The following is a 15,732-nucleotide window of genomic DNA, read 5'->3' as shown; positions in this document are numbered from 1 at the left end:
TACATACATACATACTACATACATACATACATACATACATACATACATACATCATAAGAAGCCATGTAAATATGACGAAGGCCATGCCGCGGCCGAAACGTAAGCAAGTAAACATGCTTTTTTCGTATGTGTGATCCTTCACATTCTGAACTACGTGCATACTTGACCTACACAACATAGTTTGAAATAAATTATATCTAAATCAATGCTTTGACGACAGCTGGTCCACCAGCCGAAACGTTAGCAATATGTACTGTGCCAATGCAACGTACAGTCGTGAGCAAAAGTATAAGGACCACAGGGTCGCCGGAAAAATAGAATTTCTTCGTAATTAACAAGCATAAACAGGAATTAATGAGTACACTGAAAAGTTCGCAACGCCAAGTTTAGACTGCAGTGCTCAATTTCTAGTTGCGTTCATAGGCAGAGGAGAAAATCGGCTTTTTGGCTCAAACCCTGATCCGTATACTTTTGCTCACGACTGTACGTCGTACTCTCTTTTCTTCATTACACACACACACACACACACACACACACACACACACACACACACACACACACACACACACACACACACACACACACACACACATATATATATATATATATATATATATATATATATATATATATTGTCACGAGCTCTTGCCTTGAACCACGGCTGCCGCGCAGACAACCAGGGAAAAAAAAGAGGAGAACGACGTGAGCCAAGCTGCCTCGGGACCGCGCTCGATATTACCGCGCTTCAATAAATTATAGCTTTAGCAAATTCAAAAAGTAAAGTCATAAAACCACAATTATATTATTATTATTATTATTATTATTATTATTATTATTATTATTATTATTATTATATTATTATTATTCAAAATCTACGTATTTCCTTTGCTGTATTTAATTTATTATTAAATTCATATTACTATTCCTATTCAGGCAAGGCTGACTAACTTAGTATACACTACTTAATTCTTTTATTATTGCTTTATTTCTCATTTTCAATTAGTCATTTATTTTTATTCTTATACTTATGTATTTATAAATTAATTTATTTCAAATTTCTATCATAATACGCACCGGTTCGTGGCCTATCCCCCTCAGTGGGTTGTGCCAAGTGTTGAGGCATCATCATCATCATCATCATCATCGACCGCGCTCGAAGCGCTCTGATCTACCAGATTCATCTGGTTCGACATTAAACACCTCGTGTGTAACATTTCGTGGAGCTGTGCTGGGTAACTCCCACGACTTACGCATCAGCACAAGAACTGCGCCGAAGCCGTCGCCTCGCCGGACTTTCGCCGTCGCGCTCAATCATGGCCACCGAGCAACACACCCTCACCAGCAGTGCCCCGGCGAGCCCAGTCCCTATCCAGCACTACCGAGAGTCACGCACGTTCTCGGCGAAGGCAGAGGAAGATGTGGATGAGTGGCTAACCCATTACGAAAGGGTAAGCCAATACAATAATTGGAACGCTGCCAGTCAGCTTAGGAACGTTGTTTTCTTCTTGGCCGGCACGGCGTTGGTATGGTACGACAACCACGCGGACATGCTAACTACGTGGACGCGCTTCGTTGAGGAGATCAACAAATGTTTCGGAGACTCGGACGCAAAGAAGAAACGTGCGGAATTCACATTAGCCCAGAGAGCTCAAGTGCCTGGCGAGACTTGCACTACCTATATTGAAGAAATTTTGAAGCTGTGCCGAACCGTCAACCCTCAAATGACAGAGGAAGATAAAGTGGGGCACCTCTTAAAAGAAATAGCAGAAGACGTGTACAACTTCCTCATTGGTAAAGAGATCTTGAGCACTGTATCAGAACTGATACGGCACTGCCGTACGTTCGAGGCGCTGAAGACTCGCCGAATTACACCAAAGTTTGGACGGCTGGCCAACGTAACGACCGTAGCAAGTGTTGAGACGAGTCCGCACCCAGAGCTTTCGTCCGCCATCCGCCAGATAGTCCGCGAGGTACTCCAGCGGCATGACGAACAGGCACGTTATGCGGCGCCACGTTGCAGCTTCCCCGTTTTCCGAGACACTCTTTGGGAACCCCCTTCGGCTACCTGGAACCACTCGGTGAACGTTGCGGATCTTAACGACTCCAGGGACGAACCGCATTGCGACACGACCGAACCACCATGCAATGATTCGACCCCACAACGTTTTGATCCACGCCCACGCAACTTTCGTCCACGAAGACTTGCCGCTACCTACGACTTTCAAGGGGAAGGGCCTCGTTACCCTCAACATATGTCTTCGGCAGAATACTTGAATCCGCGTCCCGAAGTTCGCCATTTGCCAGTGTGTTACTTCTGCGGCGTGCCTGGCCACATAGCTAGGTACTGTAGCCGACGCCGAGCATCGAACTACGGACCGTCAGCGCCGACTATGCGGCCTAGCGGCCGTACACTGCGTACTCTGTGGCCAGGAGACTCCACTTCAGGAAGCCGAGAGGACCGACGCACCGCCCAGGAGACCTACGTTGGAAAAGCAAGAACCCGCAACCGCTCCCCTGCCTCCGACCGTACTCTGACGCCACCACCAGCCTTCCGAGCCTCCCGATAACCATCCCCGCGGCCGCGATTCACGTCACCGTCGCCTCGGCGCCGTTTCGTGTCGCCCCCGCCGGGAAACTAGCCAGCGCGGCCGATGGAGGTGAGGTCGCTGGACAATGTTCGCTGCCGACTCAACTGCCTCCAACTATTTTCATGCTTAAAAATAAGGTTTATGTACTGATTGATGGGGTGTCTACAATGGCTTTAGTCGACACGGGAGCAACTGTCTCGGTCATGAGTGTGCGGTTTAAAGGCCTTCTGGGACGCAAGGTTATGTTTCGTTGGGACCAGTGCACAAGTTTCCGTGGAGTCAGTGGTGAATCATTATACCCGGTTGGTGTGTGTAATGTGGATGTGTCTTTGGGTGGGAGAGTTGTTAATGCCGAGTTTACTGTTCTTCCTCGCTCCTCGCATGACGTGATTCTGGGGATTGACTTTTTGCAATTGTGTGGTGCCAATGTTGACTGCCGGACGGGAGAACTCAGTGTCGACACCGGTGTTTCGCCTGTGCTCTTGGAAGGTGCAGCTTGCCCGGAGAGTGTGTTTTGCGTGTCTGATGATACAGTTGTGCCCGCCTTATTCGCGATGCGTATTGCCGCCGCCTGTTCATCACCAACTCCTATCTCGTTCGATGCTGCAGTGGAACCTGTACATCGAAACTGCCTCAAGAAAAACGTGTTAGTTCCGCACTACGTGGTCTCAGTGACCAATGGCTGCGCAGGGCTGTGGGCGCTAAACAGTTCCACTAAAGCGGCAGTGCTACCTCAAGGCCTAAAGATTGCCACGTTTCAGGAGGACTCGCCTATATCCGTGGCAGTACTCACAGAGCGACCCGATGGAGGATCAACCAGCGTCTCGAGCCCCGGGAGCTCGAAGATAATTTCCATGATTGATAAATCACTCAGTGACCACGAGCGTCGAGTGTTGATGGCCCTACTTACGAAACACACCTCGGTATTCGACTTTGCGCAGCACGACGGCCCGCCATCGATTCCTGCGTCCAGAACTCGTCACCGCATCAACACAGGAGCCGCCCAGCAAATCCGACAAACACCCTATCGTGTGTCCCCGTCAAAACGCAAGATAATCAGCGATCAAGTCCAAGAAATTCTATGCAAAGGCGTCATTCGAGAATCATCTAGTCCTTGGGCAGCCCCCGTGATATTGGTGAAGAAGAAAGACGGTACGTGGCGGTTCTGCGTTGATTCCGTCGCCTAAACGCCGTTACCAAGAAAGATGTATATCCGCTCCCACGAATTGACGATGCCATCGACTGCCTCTTTGCGGCATCTTACTTTTCCTCCATTGATTTACGGTCAGGTTACTGGAGCGCCTCAGCGACGTGAACTATCGCATTGCGCGTCTCACGAGCAGTGGACGACGGTCGGCCAAGGCTGAAGTGACACACGTCGCGCGTCTGAGGCGTTACAATCCACGAGATGACCGACTCGCCCGGCGGGCTTCGTCTGCCAGCGGGGAAATGTCACGAGCTCTTGCCTTGAACCACGGCGGCCGCGCAGACAACCAGGGAAAAGAAAGAGGAGAACGACGTGAGCCAAGCTGCCTCGGGACCACGCTCGAAACGCTCTGATCAACCAGATTCACCCGGTTCGACATTAAACACCTCGTGTGTAACATTATATATATATATATATATATATATATATATATATATATATATATATATACCATAAGAAGCCAACAAATGACACAAAGGACACCACAGGGGAAGAAATTATTTGCAGTTCTTCCCCCACGTTTTCGCATTACGCGTGCTATGCTCGTACCAACATGAACTATACCGCGGCGCCATATTCCGTTAGCTTTGACGCCTTCAGGTAGCATGTGTGGGTTTATTGACTTGTTGCTTTCACCGAAAAAAAGTTAACGCAGACGTGACGCCCGCGGCAGAAAGGATCTTCCACATCCGCCGCCACTGGCCGTGCGTGGTGGCGTTGGCTAACACTCCCAGGATTAGTTCTAGTAGATAAACATACATAACCCAGAAAGTGGATGGGAAAATGGCGCCGCGGTAGCTCAATTGGCAACTCCTGAATCCATTAGTTGTGCTGGCAACACTGTCCAATTACCGAAAGATAGCCACGACATCCGAGCAGCTCTTTCGCTTGGTGCTGTGCGCACGTTTCGCTTTTGTGGCGTCGAATCGAGATGTTTCGTGGAAGCCGAAAGGGTCCTTGCTGCCGATTACCTTATTTAGATCGGTCTCAAGGATTTCAGCGACGAAATAGCGGAAATACTTGCGCTTTGCGGGCAAACGTCAGACTCGCCCAGCGAACCACATCAGATTTTTTCAAGCGAGTCGGAGGTTAAAAAAAGGAAGTGTTTGTGCGTAGCGAGTCTCTCTGAAAGGTGCAAGCACTTGTACGCGGTGTTACTCTACTGCTACAGGCAGGATACTTGTCTGACCTTCATAGGCAACTACGACTCGTGTTGCAGTATACCACATATATAATCTCACAATATATAGGCAGTTACGGCTGTCGTGCTTTCAGAAGCTAAATACGGATAATCTACGCTGATAGAACAAGGCTAAAAAATCACCGACAATTACGATACTTCCTAATGCGAAATTTGAGCTAAGCTATACACGTCCTTTCATTTCGCGATATATTGGCTGGCGCGGACAATCTGTCTCGTGCGGCACGTTGCAAACGGAGCGAAGTGTGGCGCGAGTGCCTCGCTAATCGGGAGATCGCGAGAGACATACCTCCGCTCATGCAGCTCTTTGTTGCCATGTGCAGCGTGTTTTTTTTTTTAGCTGCACCAAATTTTTTAAATTACAAAAATGTAAATCTTGGTCACGTTATGTTTACCATTCGAGTGTACGGATTGGCGGCCTCTACATACAGAGCAATTTCCGCACTTACGTGCATAATTAGCCAAGTTACGCTAATTAACTTTCTAATTATCAACAATAGGTGGTTAAAGCAAATAAGTACTTTGGGGCCCGTCATCGACACTACCTATCTCAACGATCAAATTTTGAATAGCGGAGTTCACGTGGAAGCTACGCGAATAATTAGTTCTCCTTGGCAGGCTCCTTAAAACCGAAACTAGCCGCAAAAAGAGCGTCTGTGTCGTCGATGTCGCCCCCCCCCCCCCCCCGTGGCTTTCCTCAGGTCTGCGACGTCACCGCCGGTACGCCCGGCTAGAGTAGCCCGGCCGCGTATTTCTATTTGCGCCCAGGTACACCGCTCGCCCGCTGGCGCCACGCTGCGCCGCTCCCGCGTACCGCGTTTCTAGGTGGTTGCTTTCGCCGACGGCGCTCGAACGCAATCATATGGTTTGCATGAATGCAAGCCCTGGAAGCGTGGCTGTATGGCGGCAGAAGAAGAAGAAGAAGAAGAAGCCGAGTGGAACGGCTGTGCTCGGAATGCTCTCTGCTGGAAACAGCGTATCGGCCTCAGACCGAGGATCGTCGACTCCGTTTCTGAATCAAGATGCAAGCTACAAAGTTGTCCTCCCGCGTCTACCAACCGGTAACGATGTGCTGAATTCCATTTTATTGCGATAGCAATTATATGGACACTTCTACCGGATTTCTGCCGTCGCCGTCGTCGTCGCGGTCGCCGTGAGGTTCCCTATAGATAAAATCTTCGCCGCGCGCCGTATGCCCGAGCGGAAGCGTGCGGGGACGCGCGCTAGGAGAGCGAACGCACTCCTCCCACGCGCAAGCAAGGAAGCGGAAAGCCAGCGCCGGAGGGAGCAGGGGGGGGGGGGGGGGCACTTCTACGCTGCCAACAACCGCGCTCGTCGCTCGTCCGCACCGTCTCTTATCTCCACACGGCTCTGAACTTTATGCGCCGTGCATTCGCCGCTCAGTTTCCGTTGAAGCGATAGTCCGCACGTACCTTCGCCCGCTGCGGCGTATATATGCGCTTGCTGCCAGCGTTTTGACAGACGTTGTCTGCAGTCATTCAGTGTGATCTATTCATGTTTGTTTGTGCGCGCTCACACCACGCTTGTTCAATCAGTTAGTAATAGTCGGGCCACATTTTCCAACGCACGCTACACATGAAATGCTGCCCGGGTCGGCAGTGCAGCGCTACAGGTGTGTCCCTTCGCACGCGCTGCCCACGGGAAGGGCTTCTCATCAACACCACCGTTTCAAACGCGCCTCCTCGTGGTCATCGAGTCTCTCTTCATGTCGGTCTACTTACGCCACAGCACACCTGCTTACTTAATCAGCTCATGTTTACTACAATTCATATTGCTACCAAAGCCGCTCACCTTACTTCGTATGACATTGCTGTGTTGCTATCGCATTCATTGCTTCGCCCTTAGGGCGAAACTGTGACATTTTTTTCTTCATGCGGACTTGAGTGGCAGACCATACCGTGCTCCTGACTTCCGAGACGCTCTGCTTGAAGTAGTGGATACTGCAGATATTATAGGTGTAGGACAGTATCAGATGAGCCATGTATGGATGGTTACCTGCGCTAGTAGTGCGGCGAAACATAAACTCGTCGCCTGTGGTGAGCTCCGTGTCAAAGGACTGAAGTGCATGGTGATAGATCCCGAGACTAAAAATATCAAGCTCAGGTTACTCTGGCTGCCAGCCTCACCTTGAAGCTCGACGTGTGAAGAGACGTTCCAGGCGTGCGGTCAGGTGAAGTCTGTCGAGAGATAGGTGTGGAGATGCACTGGTATGGAACAGTGGGTGACGACAAACCGGGAGGTTTCCTTGGTGCTCAAGGATACTGTTACCGTAAGCTCGATACCACACATTATGTCCATTTATGGACACCAGTGCCTGGTTCTTATCCCCGGCAGGCCTCCGCTGTGCCTTCGTTGCAAGCGTGTGGAACATGTCCGTCGACAATGCAGAACGCCGAGGTGCTTGCAGTGCCACCGATTTGGTCATTCGGTGGATGCCTGTGTATCGACCTATGCCAATAAGCTTCGTTATGGGCAACACAGCGCAGAAGAGCCACAACTGGACCATCTCATGGATGCTACAGAGATAGTCGATGCTACCGGAAAAGCCACAGGCGGCATCAGGGACGAAGAAGAGGAGTCTCCAGAGCCCATGCCGAGCAGCCACAGCATCCCAAGCGAAGCTACTGGCAATAACTCGGTTTGCACACATGACCTAGAAAACCTTAAAGAAAAGCCCCCCGATGGTGACAAGAAAGAGGCGATGGACAGCAGTCAAGCGAGGAAGCGTCCGGCACCGTGCAACGATGAAACAACGGGGAGTGCAGTACAGGCACCCGAGAGTGTGCCTTCTAGTGCTCAACGGGTTCCCTCCCCTGGTGATGGTGTGCCGCGGCGGTTTTGTCAGCGAAGTAAGGAGAGTTCTACAAAGAAGTGCAAAGGAAGCAAGACCACAGATTTACCTGTGGCCAAGGGTGATGAAGAACAAAATCTTTAGGTGAGCAAAATGGCTACCGCCTTCACCCTCCCCTTATGTGTAGCGACACTCAACGTGCGTGGGCTTCGGAGTGTAAGGCGTCAGCAGCAGTTACTCCACGTGCTTAGGCAGCATGAAATTGATGTTGGTGCAGTGCAAGAGACCAAGATTTCTTCTGCTACCGATGCTAACCTTGCGCTGCAAATTTTTCAACCAGATTATGAGGTGTGTGTTAGCCAAGCGTGTGGTGCTTCCGCTGGATGCTTTTTGTTAGTTAGAAAGCAGTTGAATCACGCTTAATTGTCGCTACGTGTTGATGGGGAAGGCCGCTTTCTATGTTGTGACCTCTCTTTTCGTTCCCGTAATTGGCGGTTTATTTGTGTCTATGCTCCCCTTAAAGTGAGCGACAGGAAGGCTTTCTTTCTGTCTCTTGCTCCGTTCCTAGACACTGACAGAGATTTGGTAGTTTTGGGAGACTTTAACTGTGTTTGTGATCATAGAGACCACTCATACCTAACAAAGCGTTATGATGCAAGTGCAACTTTGCTTCAGCAATTACTGGAAGGCCACAATCTAATAGACGTGGGAGCCTACACGCCTTCTTGCGTGCGGTTCACGCACTTTCAAGGCGTCTCTCATGCTCGACTTGATCGTGTGTATGTTTCGACGGATCTCTGGTCTCACATTCACAACTACGTCGTGAAGCCTATATTTTTCACAGACCATTGTTTAGTGGCTGTTTCATGGGGTCCCAGAAAGTTTCGCAAGTTTACTCCAAATTGGGAATTGTGGAAATTTAACACAGAACTTTTACGAGAGGAAAAATTTGTAAACAAAGTGAAAGAATTATTGCTAGAGATAACGCAATGTCGACAGCTCCCACTGTTTGCTCAATGGGAAATGTTCAAACAGAGAGTAAAAAATGAAGCGATTGCTATTTCATGTGAGCTGTGTCAAAGGAAAAATGCAGAAAAACATCACCTTTATAATCTACTTCATAAGCTGCACGCTTTCGAAAGCCAGGAGCCAGGGTTGTATAGCGACGAGATAAATACAGTTCGAGCAGAGGTACAGAAATATGAGACGGAAGCGTACAGAGGAGCAGTGGTGCGTTCACGCACAACTCGTTTCACAGATGAGGAGCCCACAAAAAGGGCTCTTGGTGATGAAAAGCGATACGCACTTTCAAAGCAAATATTACAAATTGAATATGGTGGTTCCATATATACGGAAACGTCGCAGATGATCACCATATTTGAAGATCACTATAAAAATCTTTTCACTGCAGTTACGCTTCAGCAGGGTTACGAAGAAAAAGCCGATCAATTTATTTCTCTTATGCCACAATTACAAGATCATGATCGAGTCAGCGTTGACGAGCCAATAACTCGAGAAGAAATTAAGCTTGCTGTTGAAACTCTGCAGAAAAACAAAACGCCTGGCCCTGATAGCCTTAGTGCCGAGTTTTATGTAAAATTTCAGGAATTCCTGTGTCCCTTTCTTGAGCAGGTTTTCAAAAACGCTTATAAACATGGTGAGCTTCCTCCGACTTTCTATCAGGGCCATACGACCCTAATCCCAAAGAGTACTGATAATGAAATATTAAAGAGTGTAAACGGATATAGGCCGATATCATTATGTAACGTCGATTATAAAATATTTGCAAAAGTACTTACAAATAGGTTGCAGACAATCATTGCTAAATTAGTTGGTGACCATCAAACATGTGGAATTCGAGGACGCTCTATATAAACAAATATTCATATCGCACGTTCAGTCCTAGAGTGCTTAGAAGGTAGCATGGATCAAGTAGCTCTTCTTCAGATTGACCTCGCCAAAGCCTTTGATAAGGTTCAGCACAGTTTTTTGTTCCGATTACTACGACATCTGCAGTTAGGTGATGCATTATATAATGGTATAGCACTTTGTTATAAAGAGTGCACTACAAAGTTAATTGTGAACCGTACCCTCTCAGGTGTAATACAGGTACAGTCATCCGTCCGTCAGGGTTGTCCGCTCTCGCCTTTACTTTTCGCAATATACTTGGAATCTCTTCGCTTAAGCGTGCTTTATAACTCAAGCATTAAGAGATACAGGTATGCAGATGAAGAAATTAAAGTTCTAGCTTATGCGGATGACATTGCCTTCTTTTGCATTGATAAGCCCAGTATTACTGAGACAATAAACACCACCTTGCGTTTCTGTGAAATGGCAGGAGCTAGTGTAAATTTTGATAAAAGTAGGGGGTTTTGGCTAGGCATGTGGGCTAGCCAAAACATTTTTATTTGATCCCTCTGTGTTCTCGAATATTCATTGGAATCAGTCTTCGCTGCGATATCTTGGTGTGCCTCTCTATAACTTCCGTAATAGTGGACCTCATTGGACATCCGCGATAACCACTATCTGTCGCAAGGTGACAACCTGGCAGGGACGCGACTTCTCCATTTTCGCAAGAACTAAGGCGTGCAATATATTCCTTGCTTCTAAGCTTCTTTATGTTCTGAAGGTCTTGCACTGCTCTCGCATCCATGTTCAGGCATTCCACAAAATATTTGCATGTCTTATTTGGCAGTCAACATGGGAAGCCATGAGAAGGGATAACCTTTTTCTTCTGCTTGAGAAGGGAGGTCTCAGTCTTGTGCATTTGTTTGTGAGACAATTGGTCATGCGATTATTTTACCATAAAAATGTGCGTCATCCTTTCCTTCTTGCAATTAATAGAACACGTCTTGCTTCACACCTCCCTTTTTGTTTTTGTCACGACCAACTCTGCTCAAGAACTGTCGTTATGGGGCTTCCTAAAAGAACTCGTGGATACTATCTCATTTTTCACGTTAGAATATTTATTCAGCGTTGATCGAACATCGCTAAATATAGCACTTGTAAATAACCTTCTCCCTGCACCTATATATCGAAAGCCAGTCTCTATTTGGTCAAGATGTTCTTTGCCGTGTTCGTCGAATGTGTATAACGCCAGCAGCGAAAACATTTTTCTTTAAGCTGCACACTTCCACCCTGCCAGTTAAAACATGGCTTCATGAGAAAGGATTATATGTACCGTGGAATACAAATTGTAGACTGTGCAGCCAACCTGAGACAATAGAACATTGCTTTATTCTTTGTCGTGATGCATTTTATTTTTGGGACATTTTACAAAGAACTATCAAAAAAAATTTCCTCTAACACCTTATGGTATCCGGTTCCTTCCTTTCAAAAAGACAATCAGTAATGGACCATATGATTTGTTTGTTATTAGGACTATATTCATTATGGAGAAGCCGAATGATCGACAGACATGCCGAGCCACCCCGCTCGACAAGGTCTGTCTTTCGAAAAGAGGCTGCTCAAGGGCGGAGTGTGGTCGCAACCTTTGACCCCGTTCCTGAATGGATTTCGTATCTGGACGCTTGTGTTTGTTTACCCGATTTTTGAACTTTCTTTGGACTGCCTAACGTGTGTGAATTTGTTTTTCATATATGTATATATGTAACACAACTAATGTTCGCATATAACTACTAATATTTCCATGCAATAAAGAAAAAAAAGTGGCTGTATGGCGGAGTGGTTACGGCGCTCGCTTCAGGATTGTGCGTACGCGAGTATGAATCCCGTCCTGGCTAAAAAATTATTTTCTAATATCGCGCTTTTCCTTTTTTTCCTCTCTGTTTGCCAGCGCGGTCGGTTGAACCCCGGTGCCACGGTGGAAGCCGTGGTGCCGGGCGCCGACGCAAAGCGGCGGTCATTGGGGTGTTACGGAGCGCAGCGTAGCAACACCCCAAATAAGAAAATACTGCTCCAGTCAGGCAGACTGCTCCCTCCCTGATAGTGAGATTATATTTGGATCATCAAAACAGTGATGCGTTTATTTAGGAATACCACCGATCCCCTAACAGCAGGCTAGTCACCACCAGACCAGCGTGTTCTCCGTCAACGCCTCCTCCGTTCCAACGGCGGCGGCTAGAAACATGGTACGCGCGAGCGGCGCAGCGTGGTGCCAGCGGTCGAGCGCTGTACGTGGGTGCAAATAGAAATACGCGGTCCGGCCCAACGAGCAGCTTGCGTTATCTCCTTGCTGTCAGCGACGTTAGCCTAACGCTTCAATGCCGGCGGGCCGCCAAATTCGTCATTCCATCGGGCGCCACGTTGCGCTGTAGCACCAACCCCGCTCCTTGGGCTTTTAGATACTACAGGCACAGCGTCATATCAGTCTGTAGCGTCGACGGCGAACGCCGCAGATAGCAAGGAGATAACGCAAGCTGCTCGCGGGCCGGACCGGCGCCTGACGACACAGACGCTCTTTTTGCGGCCAGTTTCGGTTTCAAGGAGCCTGCCAAGGGGAACTAATTGGTCGCGTAGCTTCTCTGGACCTCAATAAAGTTATTATTGCGATAGCAATTATATGGACACTTCTACCGGATTTCTGCCGTCGCCGTCGTCGTCGCCGTGAGGTTCCCTATAGATAAAATTTTCGCCGCGCGCCGTATGCCCGAGCGGAAGCGTGCGGGGACGCGCGCTAGGAGAGCGAACGCACTCAATCTCCCACGCGCAAGCAAGGAAGCGGAAAGCCAGCGCCGGAGGGAGCAGGGAGGGGGGGGGGGGGACTTCTCTGCCAACAACCGCGCTCGTCGCTCGTCCGCACAGTCTCTTATCTCTCCCACGCGCAAGCAAGGAAGCGGGAAGCCAGCGCCGGAAGGAGCGCGGGGGGGGGGGGGGGGGCACTTCTACGCTGCCAACAACCGCGCTCGTCGCTCGTCCGCACCGTCTCTTATCTCCGGAAAGCATGTACTCGCCTTACTTGTTTTATATTTATTTGTTTTGCCGATTTGTACATTTAGCAAATGTATACCCACCCTGCTAAAACCCTATGTTAGGGTTGCAGTATTCATAAATAAATAAATAAATAAATAAAATAAGGTCGTCTGCGACCGATGACTAGCGCCTGCGCTTTCATGCTCGCAGAGCGCAGTGTGGGAGGTAGGGTCCAGGCTTGGGAACGCAACCGACACCTGCCGCCCGTAGGAATTATCAAACCCCGGTGAAACGTGAGAATAACAACCAATCGGACCAAGTTGAGTTTCTTGCAACAGATTTCCAAAATTTAGAGGGCTTCCTTTCGGTAAAGTCAGTTGTATTAGTGTAAATGCATGACTTGGATACGAATTGAACCAGTTGTATTGGAATTTAACTGTGTGTTGTGTCGGAAAGCAAACTAGCGGCGTTGTGCATAAGTGGAACGTGACAAAGCTGGAACGAGCGCTGCTCGCATTTGCTTCTAAATTTCTTGCGAGCGAATAAACTGACAACTCACAGCGTTGAATCAAAAAACAGCATCCTCTACTTACTAAACTAAAGCATGCTAGGAAAAGGATATGTCGTCTCGTGGCATAACACGTGTCATGAACAACTTCAGACCTCCTGAGGTAGTTATTATTCCTGCTATCGCGACTATAAAAGAAGAAAACCAAATGAAGCTGTAGCGTACATCACTATACTTTATTAAAGTGCCTGCCTAAACAAAGTATACTCCGCGATTTGAAACGCCAGCAAGATATTTAAAATAAATAAAAAAAGAAAGCAATCCTCTACTCTCCGGGAAAAGAGAAGTAATACCGAATGAAGTACTTCGAACAAACCTGTATATTATCAGTCACCTTTTCCCAATGTGGCAGTGTCTTATCGAAGTCGCTCTCCGATGCGCGTCATCTGCTTTTTTCGAGAAACGATCAAATCATAAATTGCTGTCTTTCCACCGCGACGACATGCATAATGGCACACAACAAAAGTCTTTCGACATCCGTCTTTTTATTGCGATAGCAATTATATGGACACTTCTACCGGATTTCTGCCGTCGCCGTCGCCGTGAGGTTCCGTATAGATTTCAAGGGTGATAAAATCGTCACCGCGCGCCATATGCGCGAGTGAAAGCGCGTGGGGGACGCGCGCTATCACGGAGGGCGAAGCCCCCCCCTCCCCCCCCTCCGCGCTATCACGGAGAGCGAACGCTCGGCGGAAAGCAAACGTGACCGTCGCGCGAAAGACCATGGGGATATGGGAGGGAGGGAGGGAGGCGGGGCGGCGCTGTGCTCCGCCACCAAATAAAGCATCAAGGGACTTTAGCACCAAAGGCTTATCATGTCACTCAATCTCCCACGCGAAAGCAACAAAGCGGGAAGAGGGGGGGAGGGGGGGCAGCTTCTCCTCTGCCAACAACTTCCCCTTTGCGCTTTGCCCGGGGATGCCGGTCGTCCGCACCGTCTCTTATCTCCACACGGCTCTGACCTTTGTATGCGCTGTGCATTCGCCGCTCAGTTTCCGTTGAAGCGATAGACCGCGCGAACCTGCGCTTGCTGCCAGCGTTTTGACAGTCGTCGGCTGTGGTCATTCAGTGTGATCTATTCATGTTTGCTTGTGCGCGCTCACACCACGATTGTTAATTCAGTTAGTAAGCCAATGTGTCCAAGTTTATGCAGCCGATAAAACTACTATCCCTACTCCGAATAGCTCCCTACTAATTTGCTATCGAAATCGATGCTTCGCCGTTCGGGCGAAACTGCGACATTCTTTTAATTTTCGGGCTTGTGCGCGGCGGCATCACGAAGATTTGAGAACTGCGAGGCATTCAGCGCATGCCGTGTTAAGATACCCGCTATCCCTTCAAACCTGAACCTAAATTGGCTCTTTCTCGGCGCGAGCGCTAGGTGGCAAGCATTTACTTGGAGTCATGAATTGGTAAGAGGACCACACACGTAATGTGAAGGCGTGGGTTCGTATCCCACCTGCGGCCGATATTTTTTTCATCAACTTTCATTTTCATTTATTTATCATTTCGTTAATTCAATTAAAAACTGCAGATAATTTACCCTATGCGGTCCTTAATGTCGCTGTTCGTTGGCTTTTTATGATACGGCTAATAAAAACAAACGATTACGATACTCCCCAATGCGAAATTTAGGCGCAGCTCTATACGTGTTTTCATTACGCGATATATTGGCTGGCGTGGACAATCTGTCTCGTGCGGCACGTTGCAAAAGAAGCGAAGTGTGGCGCGACTGCCTCGCTAATCGGGAGATCGCGAGAGGCAGCGCGTGGGTGACGCGTAGGCGCGATGCAGCGCGTTGTTTCCATTTCCATATATGGTATCGATGGGCGCGCTCGCGGCATGCCACTCGTGAACAGACCAGGGCGCACTACTATGGCGCCATCTCGTAGCGGTCGTCACCACAGAGGCGGCACTGCGCTTCTCACGCTTTCGCCATACCCTCCTCCTCCTCCGCTTTCCTCCGCGTGCTCTCTTCGCCGTCTGTCATTGCCCGCTTCACTCTGCGTTCGCTGTGCTCGTTCGCGTGGTTACGCCCAGGGACAACGCCGACGCCCAACGCAGGAACGGGAGCGTAAGAGCTGCACTCTAAAATCGGGCCCCTCGGTTTCCTTTCATCTCGTTCATTATATATATATTGTAACGACGTGGGATCGACGAGGACGCGGAGCAGCACCAACAAAACCAACAACGTCTTCTTCGGCTCCACGCTTAACCTAAATACCCGCGCTACTTCAACCTTGTCCCCACTGGCACATACCCGCGGCAATATAGTTGTTCTATTGGCTCCCTGCACACCTGGGAAACATCCAGAAGGCCCCCCAGAATCTCAACGAGATGGCCGATAAGAGCGCGCGAGAACTAACCCTCCGCAGCGCCGCCCTCACGGGTCTGGGCCATCTCCGAGAGAACAGGGACGCCCCCCTAACATATAACGAGCTCACTAAACACTTCTACCTCAGCCGAAGAGAATTTTCCACACCA

General features: G+C 48.9%; 1 protein-coding gene across 1 annotated transcript in view; it reads right to left on the bottom strand.

Annotated features, from left to right (window-relative positions):
• The window catches only part of LOC119456331 (coiled-coil domain-containing protein 125-like), a 260,423-nt gene that overhangs the window by 21,933 nt on the left and 222,758 nt on the right, over positions 1 to 15,732 (bottom strand). The window lies entirely within an intron of this gene.

This window comes from Dermacentor silvarum, chromosome 1 (assembly GCF_013339745.2).
Source record: "Dermacentor silvarum isolate Dsil-2018 chromosome 1, BIME_Dsil_1.4, whole genome shotgun sequence".
In the NCBI taxonomy this organism is placed as follows: domain Eukaryota; kingdom Metazoa; phylum Arthropoda; class Arachnida; order Ixodida; family Ixodidae; genus Dermacentor; species Dermacentor silvarum.
This window is presented reverse-complemented; position numbering and strand designations above follow the sequence as displayed.